The following is a 21,476-nucleotide window of genomic DNA, read 5'->3' as shown; positions in this document are numbered from 1 at the left end:
CAAATCGTTTCCTCAGTAAAACCAGATTTAAAGACAATGTGAATGGGCAAAAAACGAGGAAGAGAAATCGAAGTGCCGGCAAATAATGAAAGCTAAATGTCCGATGTAGTTGTTAAAGGGGCAGTGTCATCGAGAAAAACGGAGAGGAATTGAAAGGAGTCAAAGTGTGTGATCGTTTCGTCACACCGATTTCACCTAAAATTGAGCGACCCAACCGGGGGGGAGGGGGAGAAAAGGAAGAGTTTCCCAATTTTTAAAAAAAAGATAAAGTCAATATCTCTTAAAGTATCAGACCTCAGGGAGTCAGATAAAGGCTACAATACTGGTACTTAAGCAAGGGTTTCAGATAACATTTATAAACTGCTCGGGCGACACTTACTTTTTATGATGCCATCTGAACTCCCTCGATTAAATTACACACAGTCTGGCCACTAGGTGTTCAACTATTTTATAAATACATCTAACAGACCCCCCACCCCCACCAGGACAACATGCACTGTCGAGCAGTAAGAGACTTGGTCACGTGGATCCTGCTCACTGCCCTGTCTAACACTGTTTGATGCTGTGAGGCATCAGCTACACTTGTTTGTTTGTTGTCGCTGTAACTATATTGTGTAAATGGAGATAGCTCTCGGCGTGACACAGCGAAAGCGGATTTGATGGGACTGGGAGCGCGCGCGCTGGCAAGCAGAGCCATGCTCGAGGTGACACCACTTCAGAACACCCATCCCTGTAGACCAAACACACTTTTCAATGTCTCCAGGTAAGCAGATCGTCAGAGTAACTTCAATGCTGCCCATCCTGCTCAGCACGAAACTTATTTCTATACAATTTTGTGATAACAGCACCCCGATTACTCAGGATTCAACACAGCTCAAAGTATAACTAAGAGTGTTTACTTATACCTTTAGGAATCAGTAAACCTTTCTCCAGATACCCCTCTTCACTCTAAACGCTCTGATAGAAGCCCTATAGCTTCTAATTTCAATCTCATAATTACTTAAACACAAAACAAGCCGAGAGCAGTACATATAAATGTCATGCTACCGGGAGCTCTCTTTAACACATATTTTCACAAAAGGCTTTCATCATGGTTACAATAAGAACAATCAAAGCAGCACTGCTGCATCCAATTCATTTGAATAAATCAGTCTCCAAGACTCATTTTTTAAAAAATGATCATAAACGACAGTTTGCACAGAACATGTATACTCCACATACCCTTTAACTTTCAGTGATGTTCTTCTCGCTTAGCTGATGAAGGGACTACACAGTTTTATAAAAGAAAAAAGTCTTGAGACAGCTCCTGCTGTTTGCCTCGGGACTTTTACTTTCTTTTCTGGGTGAGGTGTCTGCAAAAAAAAAGGGAGGAACAGACTTCCACTGGCAAGCTCTGAGAGCCGACTACACAACCCTGCTGAAACTCTTTAACTTACTCCATTCTAACTGGGAGAGTCATAGGCAGGCAGGCAGATGCCGTAGAGGAGATTTCTCAGAGGAACTCAGGATTATGCTGGTGTTGGAGGGGGAACCTCTGAGGGAGTTAATGAGAGCCAATCAGAGTCTGGAAACTCTGGAGCGACACTGAGAGTACCACATGACTTGGCTGGAGATAGTGTACACACTAGGATTTAAAAACCAGTTCAGACTGATCTATTATAAACGTACTCTAAAAATGGCTTTCAGCAAATCAAACCAAAAGCAGCGTGCATGCTTGAAGTTTTTTTTTACTCTGAGTTTATGCGACATCTGTTTTCAGAAAGAATGCAAGTAACATCATGAAAAAATATTGAGTCAGGATCTGTTGAATAATTTGTAATTTTCCCTTTAAGTTTTTCTCACTCTTCGAGTTTACTAGGAGATGGGACAACTGCTGTTGATGAATACCTGTAACAACTATTCTTCAGCTCAAAGTCTAAATGGAAGGTGCTGATAGGCTGGTTAATCATGGGAAAGGGGTGGGGAGGGGGTTCTCAATCCAGCCTCTGAACTGATGCCAACTTAGTGGGGGTCGCTGGTCACTGATTTGGAATTAAAATTATTGTCAATTGTATTTTTCATTAACTTAAATATTTTGGGGGGGATGCAGTCCTGAAATAAAACTAATGCAGGCTTGGATTTATACAGATAATGATCCTGACCACTGAGTGTTTCAAAGCTCTTTACATCCAGTGATGGACTATTGAACTTGGAATATATCAAATGTGGCAGCAAACCTCCACAAATAGCAATGTCATATAGCCTTACAATCTGATTTTTGTGATGTTGATTGAGTAAATGCCAACTAGGATAGCAAGGATAAAGCCAAAATTCACACAACACCAGATTATGGTCCAGCAGGTTTAATTGGAAGCACACTAGCTTTCGGACTATAACCTGATGAAAGAGCATCGCTCCGAAAGCTAGTGTGCTTCCAATTAAACCTGTTGGACTATAACCTGGTGTTGTGTGATTTTTAACTTTGTACACCCCAGTCCCAACACTAACATCTCCAAATCAAGGATAAAACTGATAGTGTCCAATTAGAGTCATAGAGGTGGACAGCACGGAAACTGGTCCAAATCATTCACGCCAACCAGATATCCCAAACTAATCTAGTCACATTTGCCAGCACTTGGCCCATATTCTTCTAAACTATTCCTACTTATATATCCGTCCAGATGCCTTTAAATGTTGTAATTGTAACAGCCTCCACTACTTCCTCTGGCAGCTCATTCCATACGTGCACCACCCTCTGCATGAAAAAATTGCCACTTACATCCCTTTTAAATGTTGCTCCTCTCAGCTTAAACCTATGTCCTCTGGTTCTTGACTCCCCATCCCAGGGAAAAGACCTTGTGTCTTTATCCATGCCCCTCATTATTTTATGAACCTCTATAAGGTCACCCCTCATCCTCTGATACCCCAGTCTATTCAGTCTCTCCCTAGAGCTCAAACTCTCCAAACATCAAACACCAAACACCATGGGTGGCACAGTTGTTAGCACTGTTGCCTCACAGTGCCAGAGACCCGGGTTCAATTCCCACCTCAGGAGACCCTCTGTGTGAAGTTTGCACATTCTCCCTGTGTCTGTGTGGGTTTCCTCCAGGTGCTCCGGTTTCCTCCCACAGTTCAAAAATGTGCAGGTTAGGTGAATTGGCCATGCTAAATTGCCCATAGTTTTAGATGAAGGGGAATAGGTCTGGGTGGATTACACTTCGGTGGGTTGGTGTGGACTTGTTGGGCCGAAGGGCCTGTTTCCACACTGTAAGTAATCTAATCTAATCATTGTAAATCTTTTATGAACCTTTTCAAGTTTCACAATATCCTTCCTATAGGAGGGAGACCAGAACTGCAAACAACATTCCAAAAGTGCCCTATCCAATGATCTGCACAACTGCAACATGACCTCCTAACTCCTATACTCAATGCTCTGACCAATATAGGAAAGCATACCAAACACCTTCTTCACTATCCTACCTACCTCCACATTCAAGGAGCTATGAACCAGCACTCCAAGGTCTCTTTGTTCAGCAACGCTCACCAGGACCTTACCTTTAAGTGTATAAGTTCTGCCCTGCTTTGACTTTCCAAAATGTAACACCTCGCATTTATCTAAATTGTTCTCCATTATAATGTGAATCTGTTTACTATTGATATCTGACTTTATTTGATTCCGTAAACCCAATGTGGACTCAGAACAAAAATGAACAAATTAGTAGAAGCTGCTGGAATCTAGAGCTGTAAGCATGGAACTGACATTTTAAAACAGTGTGAATAATTCTGCTGTGCGTACAAGTTGGTGTGTCACCGTTCACTGCTCAGAAATACTACATTTCATTTTCTCTTTTTGCTTTTAAAATAATACCATGAGATCATTTACATCCATTTGAGAAGGGAGCTTGGAGCCTTGATTTAAGATCTCAACTGAAAGATGGCACTTCCTCTAGCACAGAACATCCTCAGTATGACATCGAATATCAGTCTTGATTTTTGTTCTCACGTCCTGGAGTTGGGCTTAAACTGAGAGCCTTGTAATTCAGAGGTGACAGTGCTGTCAAGTGAGCCACGGCCAACATCTAAAAATATTCCTAGCCAAAACTTAGTACATTCAGCAAAGGTCAGAATCTCTGCCTGCAACTCTTTGGCTTTGATTGACTTAGTTTCAATAGCTGATCACTTCCTTGAATCAAACTCAATTGATACTGCCCTTCCACTCCCAACCATACTTCCTCTGCACCCTTGGAAAAAAGAACTTTTCCAATTCACCAACAATTGCACTTTCAAAATCCTAAATATCTTGCCATTGGCCCTCTGTTCATGACTACATCCATGCAAGTTATCAACCTGCTGAGCAATACCCTCAGCTCCACTTTTGATACCGTGGTCCCCGTGAACATCATTACTCTGTCATGTAGCCATTCCCCTCTGTTTGGTCCTCATCCCTATTCCCTTAACTCCAAGGGGCACAGATTTTACTGGATACTGCAAATAACTGGTTCAGCCATTCACTGCTTGATCTGCATGAACTGCATAAAGCATTATTGGGTCCTCTTCTCATGTGCTGAAATTGCTTACTGAACTCGGATAATATTGGAGTGTAAAGATGCCTCAACTTCTTTTATCTGCTGCCAACTCTCAGCTGAAACCCCTCAGCTGTCCTTTCGCTGCCCTTGCCTCCAACAATCAGGCAACTATAGATCAGTGAGCCTGACGTTGGTGGTGAGCACATTATTAGAGGGAATCCTGAAGGACAGGATGTACATGTATTTGGAAAGGCAAGGACTGATTAGGGATAGTCAACATGGCTTTGTGTGTGAGAAATCATGTCTCACAAACTTAACTGAGTTTTTTGAAGGAGTAACAAAGAGGATTGATGAGGGCAGAGCAGTAGATGTGATCCATATGGACTTCAGTAAGGCGTTCGATAAGGTTCCCCATGGGAGATTGATTAGCAAGGTTAGATCTCATGGAATACAGGGAAAACTAGCCATTTGGATACAGAACTGGCTTAAAGGTAGAAGACAGAGGGTGGTGGTGGAGGGTTGTTTTTCAGACTAGAGGCCTGTGACCAGTGGAGTGCCACAAGGATCAGTGCTGGGTCCATTACTTTTCATTATTTATATAAATGTTTTGGATGTGAGCGTAAGAGGTATAGTTAGTAAGTTTGCAGATAACGTGAAAATTGGAGGTGTAGTGCACAGTGAAGAAGGTTACCTCAGATTACAATGGGATCTAGATCAGATGGGCCAATGGGCTGAGAAGTGGCTAATGGAGTTTAATTTAGATAAATGCAAGGTGCTGCATTTTGGGAAAGCAAATCTTAGCAGGACTTATATACTTAATGGTAAGGTCCTACAGAGTGCTGCTGAACAAAGAGACCTTGGAGTGCAGGCTCATAACTCCTTGAAAGTGGATTTGCAGGTAGATAGGATAGTGAAGAAGGCGTTGATATGCATTCCTTTATTGGTCAGAGTATTGAGTCCAGGGTTGGGAGGTGATGTTGCGGCTGTACATGACCTTGGTTAGGCCACTGTTGGAATATTGCGTGCAATTCTAGTCTCCTTCCTATCGGAAAGATGTTATGAAACTAGAAAGGGCTCAGAAAAGATTTACAAGGATGTTGCCAGGGTTGGAGGATTTGAGCTATCGGGAGAGATTGAACAGGCTAGGGCTGTTTTCCCTGGAGCATCAAAGGCTGAGGGGTGACCTTACAGAGGTTTACAAAATTATGAGCAGCATGGATAGGAAAAATAGACAAAGTCTTTTCTCTGGGGTGGAGGATCCAGAACTAGAGGGCATAGGTTTAGGGTGAGAGGGGAAAGATATACAAAAGACTTAAGGGGCAACATTTTCACGCAGAGGGTGGTACGTGTATGGAATGAGCTGCCAGAGGAAGTGGTGGAGGCTGTTACAACTGCAGCATTTAAAAGGCATCTGGATGGGTATATGAATAGGAAGGATTTAGAGGGATACGGGCCGGATGTTGGCAGGTGGGACTAGATTGGGTTGGGATGTCTGGTCAGTATGGACAAGTTGGATCAACAGGTCTGTTTCTGTGCTGAACATTTCTATGACTCTGTGTGCTCGGAGCTCATCAATGTCTATGTTGTGAGAACAAACAGGCTGTTCAACAGACTCTCCAATTTCCCTCCCCTGCTTGTCTCATTCCATAAAGTAATTTATACCCCCCAACTCTGATTCAGAGCTAATTTAGATTGATATTTCCCTAATAACTTCTGCCTGCTGAGTTCAAGCCAGCCAATTCCAAAAACATGTAAAGTTTTGGGCTTCAAAGATTTACATAATCATCCCTTGGGTTCAAAACTGCCCAAGAGTGTCACCATCCTCCACGCACACTCTTTAATTTTAATAAACCTTAACTATGCTGTAAACATCATGGATATTTTAAAGATCTGGGATTTTTCTCTTCAGAAAATATACTTCCACATTTCAGAAAGCATCTTACGATATTAAGATCATTTCAGTTGCAATTAAAAACACTTAACCCAGACAATTGACTTCAGTTATTGTAATTGAGATGTACAGTACAGAAATCAACCATTCGGTCCAAATTGTTGATGCTGACCAGATATCCTAAATTAATTTAGACACATTTGCCAACACTTGGCTCATATCCCTTTAAAGCCTTCCTATTCATATCCCCATCCAGATGCCTTTTAAATGTTGTAAATATCCCAACTTCCACCACTTCCTCTGGCAGTCCATTTCATACACACACCACCCTTTGCTTGAAAAAAATGCCCCTTAGATCTCTTTTAAATCTTTCCCCCTCACTCTAAATCTATGCCATCTAGTTCTGGACTCCCAACCCAAAGAAAAGACCTTGTCTATATACTCTATCCATGCCCCTCATGATTTTATGAATCTATATAAGGTCACCCATTATCCTCTGATACTCCAGGGAAAACAGTCCCAGCTTATTCAGCTTCTCCCTATAGCTCAAACCCTCTAACACTGGCAACATTCTTGTAAATCTTTTCTGAACCCTTTCAAGTTTCACAACATCCTTCCTGTAAGAGGGAGACCGGAATTGCAAACAATATTCCAATTTTGAACAGAAACTCTCAGACAAATCACTTTTCACAAGTAACTTTGTACTAAAACTATTAAAAGATCAAATCTAACAGAATCCAGTTTGATCTTGATTTGGAGATGCCGGTGTTGGACTAGGGGTGTACAAAGTTAAAAATCACACAACACCAGGTTATAGTCCAACAGGTTTAATTGGAAGCACTAGCTTTTGGAGCGCCGCTCCTTCATCAGGTGGCTGTGGGCTGCTCCTTCATTAGGCAGTGGTTATCCACAACCACCTGATGAAGGAGTAGTGCTCCGAAAGCTAGTGCTTTCAATTAAACCAGTTTGATTTTGTTTATAAATATTCAAGAATGTCTAAGAACATCAAGGAATAGCTAAGAATAGAATACCTATCAATATTTAGAGTTTTACCTTCAAGTCCCAAGCAAGTGTGATACCTTCTCTGTTGGGAGAAAATTTCTTCTGTGAAGTAATATCTAAGAGTTTCTAATACATCCCAATTTCAGCAAAAGGATCTTATTTTTGTAGTAATTTGATTTCTTCTGAGCAAAGATGGGTGTCAACGCTCTATATGGGTTTCTCCCAATTTGAAGTGGTGTTGTATCTATTAACATTGTACCAATTTCATTGTGTGAAGATTCCTGATTGTGTGAAGATTCAGACTACCACCTGATGAAGGAGCATCACTCCGAAAGCTAGTGTGCTTCCAATTAAACCTGTTGGACTATAACCTGGTGTTGTGTGATTTTTAACTTTGTACACCCCAGTCCAACACCGGCATCTCCAAATCATTCCTGATGAAGTTGTGAACTATTACCTAGTCAATTTATTTGTGATGTTTCATACACCTTTCACCTCTCCCTTATTTTTTTAAGCTTAAAAGAATCCTTTGTTAAAAGTTTGCCAATAAATTTGTTTTACTTTTGTAAAAGGATCTTCCTTTCATCTCTACCTTACTCTTTCAAGCTTAGAGTAATCATCATTAAATGATTATCAGTAAAGCATTTTAATTTCTCTCTCTCTTTGAGTTTTGTTTTAGCCTGTTTTCTAATGGAATTCTTGTGATAAGGATCTTTGCCATTCTTAAAATTTGATGGTCTCAGTATTTTATCTGTAATTAACATTTTACTTTTATGGCTGGGTGTGAGGTTGCCAAGTGTCTCTCTAGGCCTTTGTTAGCGATTAAATTATTGCTTGCTATGGAGCACTATTTTAACTCATAGAATGTGTTTATGCTTATTATGTTTATTTATTCTAATTGATTATGCTTTTTCTCACTCAAATCTATGTTCCTAACCAGATATCATTAAATCTCCACTCTTTACCAGAACTGAACTTGCATATTTCTTGAGTTCCTCCCCTGTTACCCATCATACCTTCTTCAAGTCCTACGCTGCCTCTCCCAGGCATGAACGTAGTCACAGAGGAGAGAGAAATCAGTTTAGTTTTCGAATGCCCACACCAAATCACCTATTTCACAAATTAAACAATTAGTAAATTACTTTTTGTAAACACATTTCCTGTCGTGGGACAATCTAGAACAAGGGGTCATCGTTTTAGGATAACAGATAGCAGATTTAAAATAGCGACGTAGAAATTACTTTTCTCAAGGGATTGTGAATATGTGGAATTCCCAGCCAGAGTATCATGGTTGTCAAGACATTGAGTAAATTTTAAGGAGGAGATAGACATTAGTCAGTCATGGGTTAATGGATTATGGAGCGCGTGCACAAAAGTGGAGCTGAGACCAGCCATGATTGTATTGAATTGTGGAGCAGGCTTGAGGGGCTGAATGGCTACTCGTGCTACTAGTGCTTATATTCTTATGTATAAATACTGCCCAGAAGTGTGTCATAGCTTGTGTAAATAGTTTGCTTTTAAAATGAAAAAGAGCTGAGTTTCATTTACCCTTAAACATTTTTTTGATGATCAGATCAGCCATGTCTTCATTGAATGGCTGGAGCAGTCTCAAATAGGCTGAATGATCAATCTCTGCTCCTACATCTTATGGTCTCAATCCAACCCATTAATTTGACCTAAGGTCAGACAGAAGAGTGTTCCTCAGTTGCAGTTGATTCCCAAATGTATCATGACCGGTTCCTGGGTGAAGTTCCCCAATTTGTGATGATGCTAGGTGAGAAGAGATGCACAGGCTCTCTTTCTCTAACCAACTGCCTCCCTCTGTTGGCATATCAAAGTTACCTTAAAATAAAGGATCCCTTCTTTTGCGGATACTTTTCCGAATTCTAATGTATATAAGTTTCCAAACGAATCAATGTAACAAGGCTTTCTTGAGTTAAAACAGAGTGAGTTTATTGCTTACTAAAACATGAATAAAAATTAAAGATAACACATATGCAAATATTAGAAATGAGAAGGGATTAAACAAAATACTTTAAAAGAAGTTCAAATCAGTCATTATGGAGTAGATGGTAAAACTTTGTGGCCATTAAGTAGGATAATTCCAGTAGCATTGACTTTTGCAGCTAAGCAGTCATTTTGGAGATTCTGTGGTCTTTACATCTTAAATTTTAGAAGAATCCCTACAGTGTGGAAACAGGCCTTTGGCCTAGCAAGTCCACACCGACCTTCCAAAGAGTAACCCACCCAGATCCATTCGCTTATTTTCCCTGGCTAATGCACCTAACACTACTAGCAATTTAGCATGGCCAACCCACCCTGACCTGCACATCTTTGGATTGTGGAAGGCAACCGGAGCACCCAGAGGAAACCAAGTGAGAAAAGTTGTCCAGTTTCCTCTTCAACTGTAGCTTTTGATGGGTGACGTGCTTCCAGCAATCAGAGAGAGAGAGAGAGAGAAAGGTTGTACATTCTTTTCCATTTTGCAAAACATATACAGGGAGTTTGTAGGTCTCCTTCAGCTGTAACCTTCACAACACTCTAACCTAGTAGGCTGGCACACACAGAGACCACTGGTGCATACGAATTTTAACCCCTGCTCTTGTGAATTGCTGGCAAGAGGAAACAGACAAGTCTGAAAACTAGACTGCTTTCTGTTCCAACACTGCCTAGGGATGAAACTGACACAAGGTGGCTCAGGTTTTTACATTGTACCCCTCCTGTAAAAGTGCCTCTTTGAAATTGCCTGACACTTTTCCAGATCCAACACTCCATGATCTCTCTCGACATGGGTGACAAGCACACAGGAATTTAAGAGACAGTCACTGAATTACATTCTTAGCCATCTCTGCCTCATATGCTTTTTTAGCCAAAGCAACCTATTTTACTTAACTATTTGATATGTCTGTATGTAATTCAAGGGCTCTGGTCCATTGTCATAACAATACAACACTCATTATTGCATTTAAGTTATCATGTCATCCCATGAGCGTACAATGGGGCCCTTTTGTGTAAGGCTTCTTACAAGATGCAACAGTAACTTTTCCTGTTAACTGGAAACCAAGATGCATTCTCAATTTAGTGATAACAGACAAAATTTACCATCATATTGTTAGAGAGAGCTGTTGCTATCTGTGTTGCCAGGTTCATGCTTCCAGCAATCAGAGAGAGAGAAAGAGAGAGAAAGGCTGTACATTCTTTTCCATTTTACAAAAAGCATACAGGGAGTTTCTAGGTCTCCTTCAGCTGTAACCTTCACAACACTCTAGCCTAGTAGCACTAGAACAGTAGACTAGCATAACAACACTAGAACATAAGGCTAGCACACAGGTTCAGGCTCTGGAGTGGCAGCGAGATCTCTTCATTACTCAATCTCCTAGAATTGATAACAGTATCATGGCATATACTTTGTTCCACAATGAAACCGAAAGCACGAGAACTGTGCTTTCTCAACACAACACTTGCAACTTGTATTCACATGGCCCTTCAAGTAAAATGGTTTAGGGTGTTTTACAGGAACATTATCAATATTTGATTCTGAGTCATACAGTGTTATATTGTGAGAGGAGATATAAAACTTAATCAAACAAGTGGCTTTTCAGCGGCAGTTAAAGGAAGAGAATGAAAGGTAAAGAGGTTTAGGGAAGTAATTCCAGAATTTAGGATCAAGAGACTGAACTGTGACTGCCTATTTTGTGGTGCAATTAAAATCGGGGATGCACAAGTTCCAGAAATGAAGCTGAGTAAATATCATGGAACGTTGCTCAGCAGAAGGAGGTTATCTGGATCAGGAGGGGTGAAGTCATGGAGGATTTGAAAACAAGGATTAAAGTTTCAAACTGAGGCATGGCTAGAATACCAGCCAATGTATGTCAGCAGACACATTGATCTGCACAATGAACTTTCTGCAAGTTAGAATGCAATTAGTAGACTTTTGAAAGAGCTTGAGATTGCAGAGGGTGGAAAATGGCAGACCAGCATGGAAACTGCTGGTATTGTGAAATCTAGAGATCAACAGATCAGCTGAGACAGGTTGAAGTCAGGTATTGGTTCAAAGCTGGAAATAAGCTGTCTTAGTGATTGTGTAGATGAAAGACTTAACAACAATTGAGGTTTGTTAAATATGTCATTTTACTTGCATGATACTGTAATCTTTAGCTGTAAATTTTGTGTACCATGGTCCTACTACACAACCATCTGAAGAAAGAGTGGCGCTCCAAAAGCTAGTGCTTCCAAATAAACCCTGTTGAACTATAACCTGGTGTTATGTGATTTGTGCCTTTCATTGTGTGGAAGCTCAGTTCAGGGTCAAATATGGCATTGAGTTGCAAACAGCCTGGGTTAGCCTCAGAACTTGCCACAGTGAGGTTTGGAGTCAGTGTTCGTGGCAGGGATCAAAGGCTTCAGTCTTACCAATATTTACTTGAAGTATGTGACATTACAGTTTGTCAAGTTAGTGCTAGATCTTAGTGGTGTAATAGGATAGCAGGTCTTGCTGCCTTTGTGTATAGAGGTACAACATATCTTAATCATCTATTGGAATGAGATATACTAAATGCTGTCTGCAGATGCAGATACACAGAAGTCATTGGGTAGGCACACACCAATGCTTATGCAGACTAGAATTCTCCATTGATTTTTCTTTCCAATGATCTCAAATAGGGAATTCCTATTGATGGCAGTATGTTGCTAGAACAAAATATATTTTTCATAACAACTGAGCAAACAAAATGAAGAAAAAATGAATAAGGTATGGTTGAATTATGTTTACATTACTGTCAGTATTTACTTTCCCTTAGCTTATTTTTACTCACTGGCCTTGAATGCCCATTTCTCCTGGATACAATTAGCAATGGAGTTCCTGCATACTGGAATATTGGGAAATAGTGTTCAAGGCATCTTTGTTCTCAGTTTAACATATGAATGGGCAACATGTTTGTTTGCGATAAGTCCATCTTACATATTTCACAATTACTTATGAAACATTAAGGAGATGTTCACCCTAACAAATCTTTCTCTTTCAATTTTCTGATCATGATTACACAATCTATGAGCGCTATCATTTCTTCCTACAATCAGGATGTTCAAGCTGATGGGTTTCATTTCCAATGAAGCTTCTTTTTTTTCAAAATTTGTGCAAATGTGCGAGTATACAGATTTAGTATCCTCACCACTAATACTGATTAAGTATAGAAATATGTTCTGGTCATTGCCTGATGATTAGACAACTTTGATTTAAAATTAAGACTTTGCAATTCCTGTATAATTTGATGAGGATACATGGTGCTGAAATAAATCATAAAAATAGGCTTGGATGTGGTTAAAGTAATTGGCTATTTTGTTACAAGTTTGTCTACAATCACACATTTGACATTGACAGTTTGGAGTGGATAGAAATCTGAAACAGATGTGTTTAACAGACACTCACTATCTTGGACACAAACATTATACATTTCCCTTATGTCGATTAAAGAATAAAAACTGATGTAGTTAGATTTTACACTTGTCAGCTGGGTGTATATCTGTGTGTAAGATTGGCTGCTCATTGAAAATATAATGGAAATGAAAATCTTTTTTATAGTAGGCGTCCAGTTTTACACCTGTTGGTGAATTATTAATGTATCTGCATTCCTGTCTACCCCATAAATAGATGAACTTTGAAACAATGGCAATTAAAAAATACTCAAAAATGTATCATATTTCCACCTTGGGTAAATATTTTTCCAGAATTATTCAACTATTTATTTTATTTGCTTGTTGTGCTTTGAGACTTGACAACTATTATTAACTACATTGATAAGGAGAGTTGCTGGAAACAATTGAATGTCTTTTGTTCATGTGTATAAGTGACAAATGCAACATTTTGAATTGAGTAATTTTACAATTCAGTAATGACTTTAGGTATTGCGAAGATACTGTATCTTGTGCAATTTCAAAAGATTTTCCTTTAAGATACCACAGTGAGACTGGATGCATTGTTCAATGAAACAGATGCTTATTTTAATGACTGCAACTACATCTCACAATGGAGAAGCACTCCAGATATCAGGGTCACATGCTCCCCTACAAAGAGGGACAGGAAATTGAAGAGAGACTCCTTTTAAGCTACTCTTAATTATTATGCATGTATTTAAAGTGCATATATTTAATACAGGAAGGCGAAAGTGAGGCCATGTCTTTCACACAGACAGTAGTAGACACCTGGAACGTGCAGTCAGGGGTGGTGGTGGAGGCAAATGTGATTGGGGCAAAAAAGGGGCTTTTAGTTGACTACATGTATAAGCAAGGAAGAGAGGGATATGGACCAAGGGTAGGTAGAAGGGATTAGTTTAATTTGGCATCATGTTTGGCACAATATTGTGGGTCGAAGAGTCTGTTCCTATCCTGTACTGTTCTATATTCTATTAATAATTATTAATTATTACCGATAGCTAGCAGAGGTCAAGGGGCATGCAAGTTAAGTGAAGCTTTACAAATAATTTTTTCACTTGCTACCTGAATAGAATTGAATATTATACTAATTAAGAATCAGAGACCAGCAGTGAAATGGTCACTCCCATCACCAGTGGAATATAGATAGCATGATTCAATGACTATGAATGAGCTACAGGGTTCAACACTACATTCTTTGACCTTATCCTAGGATTTGCATGTCCGAATGCCTATCTTACTCACTTGAGTTACTTGCGAATGCAATGTGATGGCTGATACAAGTGCTGAAAAGTGAGAGAGTACAGGCTCAAGAAGCCACTCCATTGACACACCAGCCATAAGGGTGCTGACAATAAAGGACACAGGAAATAAATGTGAAATGTTCACCATCATGACAAAGACCTGTAGCATTTTTGATCCTGGGGAGAGGGAGGTGTAAGCATAGGGGCACATCCGAAGACAGAGGAAGAAACATGGGAGCAAGGGAAGATGGCTGCCATGATATGTGGTGTGGGGAGTTGTGAGTGTGAGAGTAGAAAAACATAAAGAAAAACAGAAAATCCTAGTACAAACACATGTGCATAAAGAATGGATTCACAGGCTTCCCGAAGGCTTAGAAGATAAATACACCATGCAATGTGGTATTAATTCTCACAGGCTAACAACTCTCAGATTTGATCCTCATGTCTTAAATTAAGCTGTGCAAAGATTTGAATGCAAATGCCTTTTCCATTTGCTTGCTATTATAAGGAGTCACTACTTCTGTTGAAATAGCAGATAACGGGGGAAATTGCTTCGGAATGTAATAAGTTTGAATATTAATATACACATAGCAGAAGTTCAAGGACTTTTAATCTGCACTGAATTATCAAGAAAAACACCAGCCTACATTACTGCTCCCCCTAAGCAGCTCTCTGATCGACAACAGAGGCAGCTGGAAAAATGCATTGACCTAAAAGGCATTAATGCCAACAAGTTTATTTTCCTCTTTAAAAATTGGTTTTGCAGCATCAGGAAGATGGAACAAAGATCCAAAGTGTGCACTTAAATATATTAAAACTATTGTGTTTATTTAAAAATATCTGATTTGAAACTGCATGTGAAACATGTAATTATAATTTATCTGAGCTGGCCAAGCTCCAGTATAGCAAACAGCCCAGAGGATTAGGAAAATATTATCTTCCCACCACCAACTTGCCTTCATTTTCTTCCAGATTTGTGAACTGAAACTGTATCCATGACTGAGATGTCTGGTTACGACTCAGTTCCCTATCTCCTCTCTTTGTTTCATCTAAAAATCAAGATGTCCTGTAAGGTCACGGTGCATAATGATTTCACCATGCATTCACTGCTACAGCCTGGATAAATAACAAAACTTAGGGCAGAGTCGTATAAGGTCCTGAATGACACGGAGTATGACGGGAAATCTGGGAGAACTGAATAAGAAGTCTAATGAGACCTATCTTGATGTCACATTTTCCAGAAAGAAGTGATGAATGAGATGCCTATTTGCAGGGATTAATGCTCATTATCACCCTCACCAGTATCAATTCTTGCCTTAATGTACAGATTCCAGTTCTATCAGGGGCTGCTTAGAAACGATGTCAAGAAATCCCAACATGAGAGCTGGAGTGGGTACTTGATGATGCCAGCTCATGACTGCTCCTCTGGACTACCATCTTGGACACTGACACCAGCATCTCAGGGTACACTGTACACACCCCATATCCATGGGTCTTGGCATCTGACACAAAGGCATGGCTGTCAGCTGGCATCAGCTGAGTGAGTGAATGTGTTGGTGGATGGCCATCTGCTCCGTGAGTCTCACATCTGCAACATGTGCCACCAACTGATGCACCAGGCGTACCATGTGTGTTTCAAGCAAATTGTCATGTGTCAAGGGAGACACTTTTCAATGAAGGGGTCTTGGCTCAGTTGGTCAAGGACAGACTCCATTACCAGTGCAAGGGCTTGGGCACTGTCCGGTACCTGCCCTGCCTCTTTCTGCCCTTTGTTCTATCTTCTCCTGTGATGAGACAAAGGGAGGGATTGAGTACAGTGGAAGTTGGTGCCACAGCTGTTAGGGCTGGTTGGGGTGGGGGAAAGGTGGTGAGGTGATCCAGTTGTGGTGGTTACGCTGCACAGAGCCCATGCAGTGATAGGAGTCAGGAGGATTGTGCAGCTGGGAGCAAGTAAGGAAGATGCTTCATGCAATAGTGAGAGTGATAGAGCATGAACCTTGGGAGGAGGTGGGTGCTGTAGCAGAGAAAGAGTGATTGTGAGGTAGCAGAGAGAAGGTGGTGGCACTTACCCCGGCCAAGCAGAGAAGATAATTGGCCTTCTTTCGAAACTGCTGGGCATTCCTTCAGAAGACTGAGGCTTCATTGATCAGGTTGCAAGCCAGGACCAGACTGGCATGGCCTCCACTAGGTATTCCAGGTCCCTGTCTGCAAAGCAGTGCACCAAATACCCTTTTGCTGTTATGTCTGAGGCTGAGGTCACAAACTATATAGGGCAGCTCCGAACTGCTCGAGGCTGTCTGGGACACATCAGCCTTTTAAAGACGACAATATCACCAGTGTGACAGTCTAATCCAAGCCTTTCCACAGTGGCAAGTTCTTCTGGCTATGCCAAGTGTAAGAATCAGACGAGCATTGGATGAGAGAAGTGTCAGAGCGACATGGCAGATGAGGTGAAAATAAAGCTCCAAAATAGGGCAAGATTCAGCCCATACAGCCCATTCATATTGATAGGACCGGGCAAGAAGTGGCCATTGCATGTTTTAGTAACTTCCACTATGACTACGTCAGGCCAACCTTGAATGGGAAACTCCAAGACCAATTTCTCAAGTGGTTACAAAAATTATCAAAGAGAGGTATGTAACATTTGCTGTCTGAGTCATAAAGCACAGAAATATCTTCACATCCACTTGCCAGTCAGCCCTTTACTTGCCCTTTACAATGTTTGTAGTTATTTTATTGCGTTTAAAGTCAACAGTATATAATGTTTTTATTTACCTTTCATTTAATTAACTATCAACTTGTCTTGAACTTTTTTCTAGTTGGAAGATGAAAAACAGACCCAAATTAGATGTTGAAGATGATTAAATGAGTTGATAAGGAAAATAGAGCCATAAATTGTTTCCTTTGCTGGGGGAGCGTAAAACAGGGCTGTAATCTCAAAACTAGAGATAATTCAGAGGCAATGTCACATTATCACACACAATGGCAATTTCCCTCAGGAAGGTGTTGACGTTAGCTCAAATAAAAATGTAAAAAAAAAATTGATTTTTTTTTGTCAAGCAAGGGAATCAAGGTGGGTGGATGGAGTTAAGATACAGAGCTACCATGATCTAATTGAATGCTGGAACAGCTTTGAGGTGATGAATGGGCTACCACTATTCCTGTTGTCCTTTCCTTCATCTCACATACTTTGGACCATATTCAATCAAATCTTGAAAGGTTGAAAGATGCAGTCCCAGCAACTGATCCTCTGAAAGCATTCATTGTGATAAATAGAAATCTCAGCTCTGATTTCCTGCCACTGTCTGTGAGGAAGAAGTGAGGGGTCTCTCTAGATTAATATGGCCAAGGTAGTAAAAATACTTGAAGATCAATCTCATTTGCTCTTGCAATAGCATTCCAGAATACTCCCTCATTAAAAAAAGCCCTTCTTTATATCTGTTTCTGGTGACAAAGATTTCATTGGCTTATTATTTCACAGCACAGAGGATTTCTATAAGTAATGTTGTTACCATGGAGACTCTATTGTAGCAAAATAATTTTTTTCCATGTTTTCATTTTATTTTTTGTGTGAGCACGCTTCCTGCTACTCTGAGCTTTCTCTTGATTGATATGGAATATACAGAGAAATATGTCATCTATTTAATCTATAGAAAATTGTTTGATGCACAGTCATATTTTTTGATACATCTTTTTCTCTTTTGACTTCAGGGGTAGGACTTGGCATGATCTTCTTATTCAGTGCCCAGTTAAGGTGCCATGCCAAATCCAGGCAGCAAGTATGTCATGAGAATTGAAGCTATTTCCCGAGCTGCTGAGAGTTCCATTCCTGAACACTGTGGAGACAGCCCTGTGATTTGAGAGTCCTGGCATGACATAGCAGCATTGGGGAAAATACTTTAATCTGTGAAATTGATGAAATAGAGGTTTCTTTGACGGTATGGGATTCCAATGTGGTAAATCTTTGACTGTATCATTACAAGATCCAGTGGTGAAATGTTCCTTTTAAGGACTTGGACAGAATTCACCAGCAATTAATTTAAAGGTCAAGGGAGAAATGTATTCCATGAAGTGGATTCATAAATCTACTAAGAAAGAATACAATTTTTCACGTTCTGCAAATAGAAACAAAGAGAAAATCATCCTTTTATATTTTCATTGTAGAAATGATGTCAAATAACCATTGAGTGTAAAAGTTGGCATATGATGTTGATGTTGTACAGGATTATGTTGAGACCACTTTTGGAGTAATGTGTACAATTCTGGTCACTCTGTTATAGGAAGGATACTCTTAAATTGGAGAGAGTTCAGAAAAGATTTACCAGGATATCGCCAGGATTTGAGGGTTTGAGTTACAAGGAAAGGCTAGAACTTTTTCCACTGGAGCGTAGGAGGTTGGGGTGACCTTACAGAGATTTATAAAATCATGAGGATCATAGATAAGGTGAATAGCAAAGGTCTTTTCCCTTGGGTAGGGGAGTTTAAAATTGGGGGCATAGTTTTAAGGTGAAAGGAGAAACATTTAAAAGGGACCTGACAGGCAACTTTTTTTATTGAGGATGGTCCATGTTTGGAATAAACTGCCAGAGAAGAATTGGATTAGATTACTTACAATATGGAAACAGGCCCCCACCAAACCTAGAAAGAGCAACTTTCTGCCACATCCACCCATGACTAATGTACCTAACATGATGGGCAATTTAGCATGGTCAATTCACCTAACCTGCACATCTTTGGATTGTGGGAGGAAACCCACACAGACACAAAGAGAACATACAAATGCCACACAGACAGTCACCTAAGATGGGAATTGAACCCAGGTCCCTGGCACTGTGAGGCAGCAGTGCTAACCACTGAGCCACCATGTCATCCTGACATTTAAATTACATTTAGATAGCACATGAATAGGAACAGTTTAGAGATGGCCAAACACAGGTAAATGGCACTGGTTTAATATGGGAAACTTGGTTGGCATGGATGAGTTGGAATGAAGGGTCTGTTTGCATGCTGTATGACTCTATAATTTGGCTACTGACCAATTTTAAACCCTTGAGTTAGTCAGTTCTTTTTTATGCACAGATTCTTTTTAGCCTATAGTTCAATTGTAGCCCTTTTAATTACATGGAAAATACTGCAAATGCCAGAGGTCTGAAAATGAAACACACAATTCTGGAAAAACGGAATAGGTCAATGAGCATCTGTGGAGGGCATGTCTGACGTACTGCGTGTGTCTAGGCTATGAAGAGAGAGACTGACAAATCTGCTGCTTGTTTCCAGCTTTTTTTCCTCAACTAGCCCTTTGAGGCAGCCCGAGGCAATGCTATTTGTAGCTGCTGCTCATTAGGCAGGAAATGCGCTATGCATTTAGATTGGCTTATTTGAGTTATTGACTCTTCAATGTTGTAGAGTGAGCATCATTTAATAGTAGCCTGTGGTGAGCTGGACACCTGATAGAATTGCTTTTCAAATACTACAACACTAACCTATGCAGAGGGAAGCTTATCATTTGCTTATTGAAAACAAAAGGTTATTTTGTATCTGTGCCTGTTTTACTTCTTCGACTTAAAAAAAATCTACCAAACTAATAACATGTATTGCCACACAAAAAAAAATCCCTTGGTCTTATATTGCTGAATGTATGCACTACCAGAAAAGAAAAGCTTTCAAGGTTAAAAATGAATTTGCGCAAGGAAAACCTACAAAGTAAAAGTGATTACTTATTGATAATGCTTGAATTGCTATGTCAAGTTATATTTCCAGTAGCAGTCACTGATTTATTCATATAAGGCAACACAAGAACAATAAGAGTAATCTAGCTCAGTGATGTTTGTTGAGAGCTCAATTTCAGATCAGGATACAGGGAGAAAATGCATTGCTTTTGTCCAAACTAATACTGTGGGATATTTTATCCATTTTTAATCAACCCATTCAGACATGTTATGACACACCTCTGAACAAACAAGACTTGCATTTGGATTGAGAGGGCAGACATAGCCACATATGAATTAAGAAGCAGAAGTGGACTATTCCATGCTTTGAGCCTGCTCTGTCATTCAATAAGATCATGCGGATCTACTTGTGTTTCTAATTCCCAACTCCTGATAACCTTTGATTTCCTTGCAAAGCAATCATCTACCAACTGCTGCCTTAAAAGTATACATCCTTCAGATAGAGTGTTAAAAAGTCGCACAATCTTCTGAGAGAAAAGAAAATCAACATTTCTGTCCTAAAACGGTAATCTATAATTTTAAAACGTTGCCCCTGGTTCTGGACTCACCCACCAGAACAACAGCATTTCCTTGTTCATCTTGTCAAGACTGTTCAGGACTTATATAATTCAATCAGATTACCCGTTGCTTTTCTAAACTTCAGTGGGAAAAAAACAAATCTTTCCAGTTTTATCTTAATAAAACTAACTCATTCCAGGTATCATTCTTATAAATGTCCTCTGAATCTTTTTCAACACATTTACATCCTTCCTAAAATGAGGAGACCAACATTGCACACAGTATTCAAGATGCAGTCTCACCAATTACCTGTATAACTGAAGAAGCACATCTTTACTTTTATGTTTAATTTATATTGTAATGCAGATTGCATAAAGATAAGCTTCTTAATTACTTTCTGCTTCTGCCTACTAACCTTTTATGATTCATGCATGAGACAACCTGGATCCCTCTGCATTCTTATACAAAAGTAGGCTCCTCCAATCAGTGCTGCACTCCCCCACTGATGCATTGAAATGTCAGCCCAGATTTAATACACTGGTGTGGATCTTGATCTTAACACACTCTGAATCAGAGATGAGAGTGCTACCACAAAGTTACAGTTGACATATGAAGTTAAAAATCACACAACATCAGGTTACAGTTCAACAGATTTTTTTTTGGAAGCACTAGCTTTCGGAGTGCTGCTCCTTCATCAGGTGTTTGTGGAGTATAAGATTGTAAGACACAGAATTTATAGCAAAAGTTTACAGTGTGATGCAACTGAAATTATACATTGAAAAAGACCTGGATTGTTTGTTAAGTCTCTCATCTTTTAGAATGACTATGTTGGTTTCAGTTCTTTCATGCACATATCCCAAATCTTTTTTAAGATTACATTTTCAAGTGAACTTTAACAATAGGCCCTGGATCAGTGGTGCTGGAAGAGCACAGCAATTCAAGCAGCATCCGACGAGCAGCAAAATCGACGTTTCGGGCAAAAGCCTTTCATCAGGAATAAAGGCAGAGAGCATGAAGCGTGGAGAGATAAGCTAGAGGAGGGTGGGGGAGGGGAGAGAGTAGCATAGAGTACAATAGGTCAGTGGGGGAGGAGATGAAGGTGATAGGTCAGGGAGGAGAGGGTGGAGTGGATAGGTGGAAAAGGAGCTAGGCAGGTCGGACAAGTCCGGACAAGTCA

At 40.0% G+C, this 21,476-nt stretch overlaps 1 long non-coding RNA gene across 1 annotated transcript in view; it reads left to right on the top strand.

Moving 5' to 3' along the window:
- The first annotated feature begins 525 nt into the window (after window positions 1-525).
- Window positions 526-21,476, top strand: part of LOC122555794 — a 54,882-nt gene continuing 33,931 nt past the window's right edge. Inside the window, exon 1 of the long non-coding RNA XR_006313367.1 lies at window positions 526-763. This is a non-coding gene — a long non-coding RNA (uncharacterized LOC122555794). The remainder of the gene's footprint in view (window positions 764-21,476) is intronic.

This window comes from Chiloscyllium plagiosum, chromosome 13, assembly GCF_004010195.1.
Source record: "Chiloscyllium plagiosum isolate BGI_BamShark_2017 chromosome 13, ASM401019v2, whole genome shotgun sequence".
In the NCBI taxonomy this organism is placed as follows: domain Eukaryota; kingdom Metazoa; phylum Chordata; class Chondrichthyes; order Orectolobiformes; family Hemiscylliidae; genus Chiloscyllium; species Chiloscyllium plagiosum.
The sequence above is the reverse complement of the archived record's forward strand: the minus strand, read 5'-3'. Positions and strand labels throughout refer to the sequence as shown.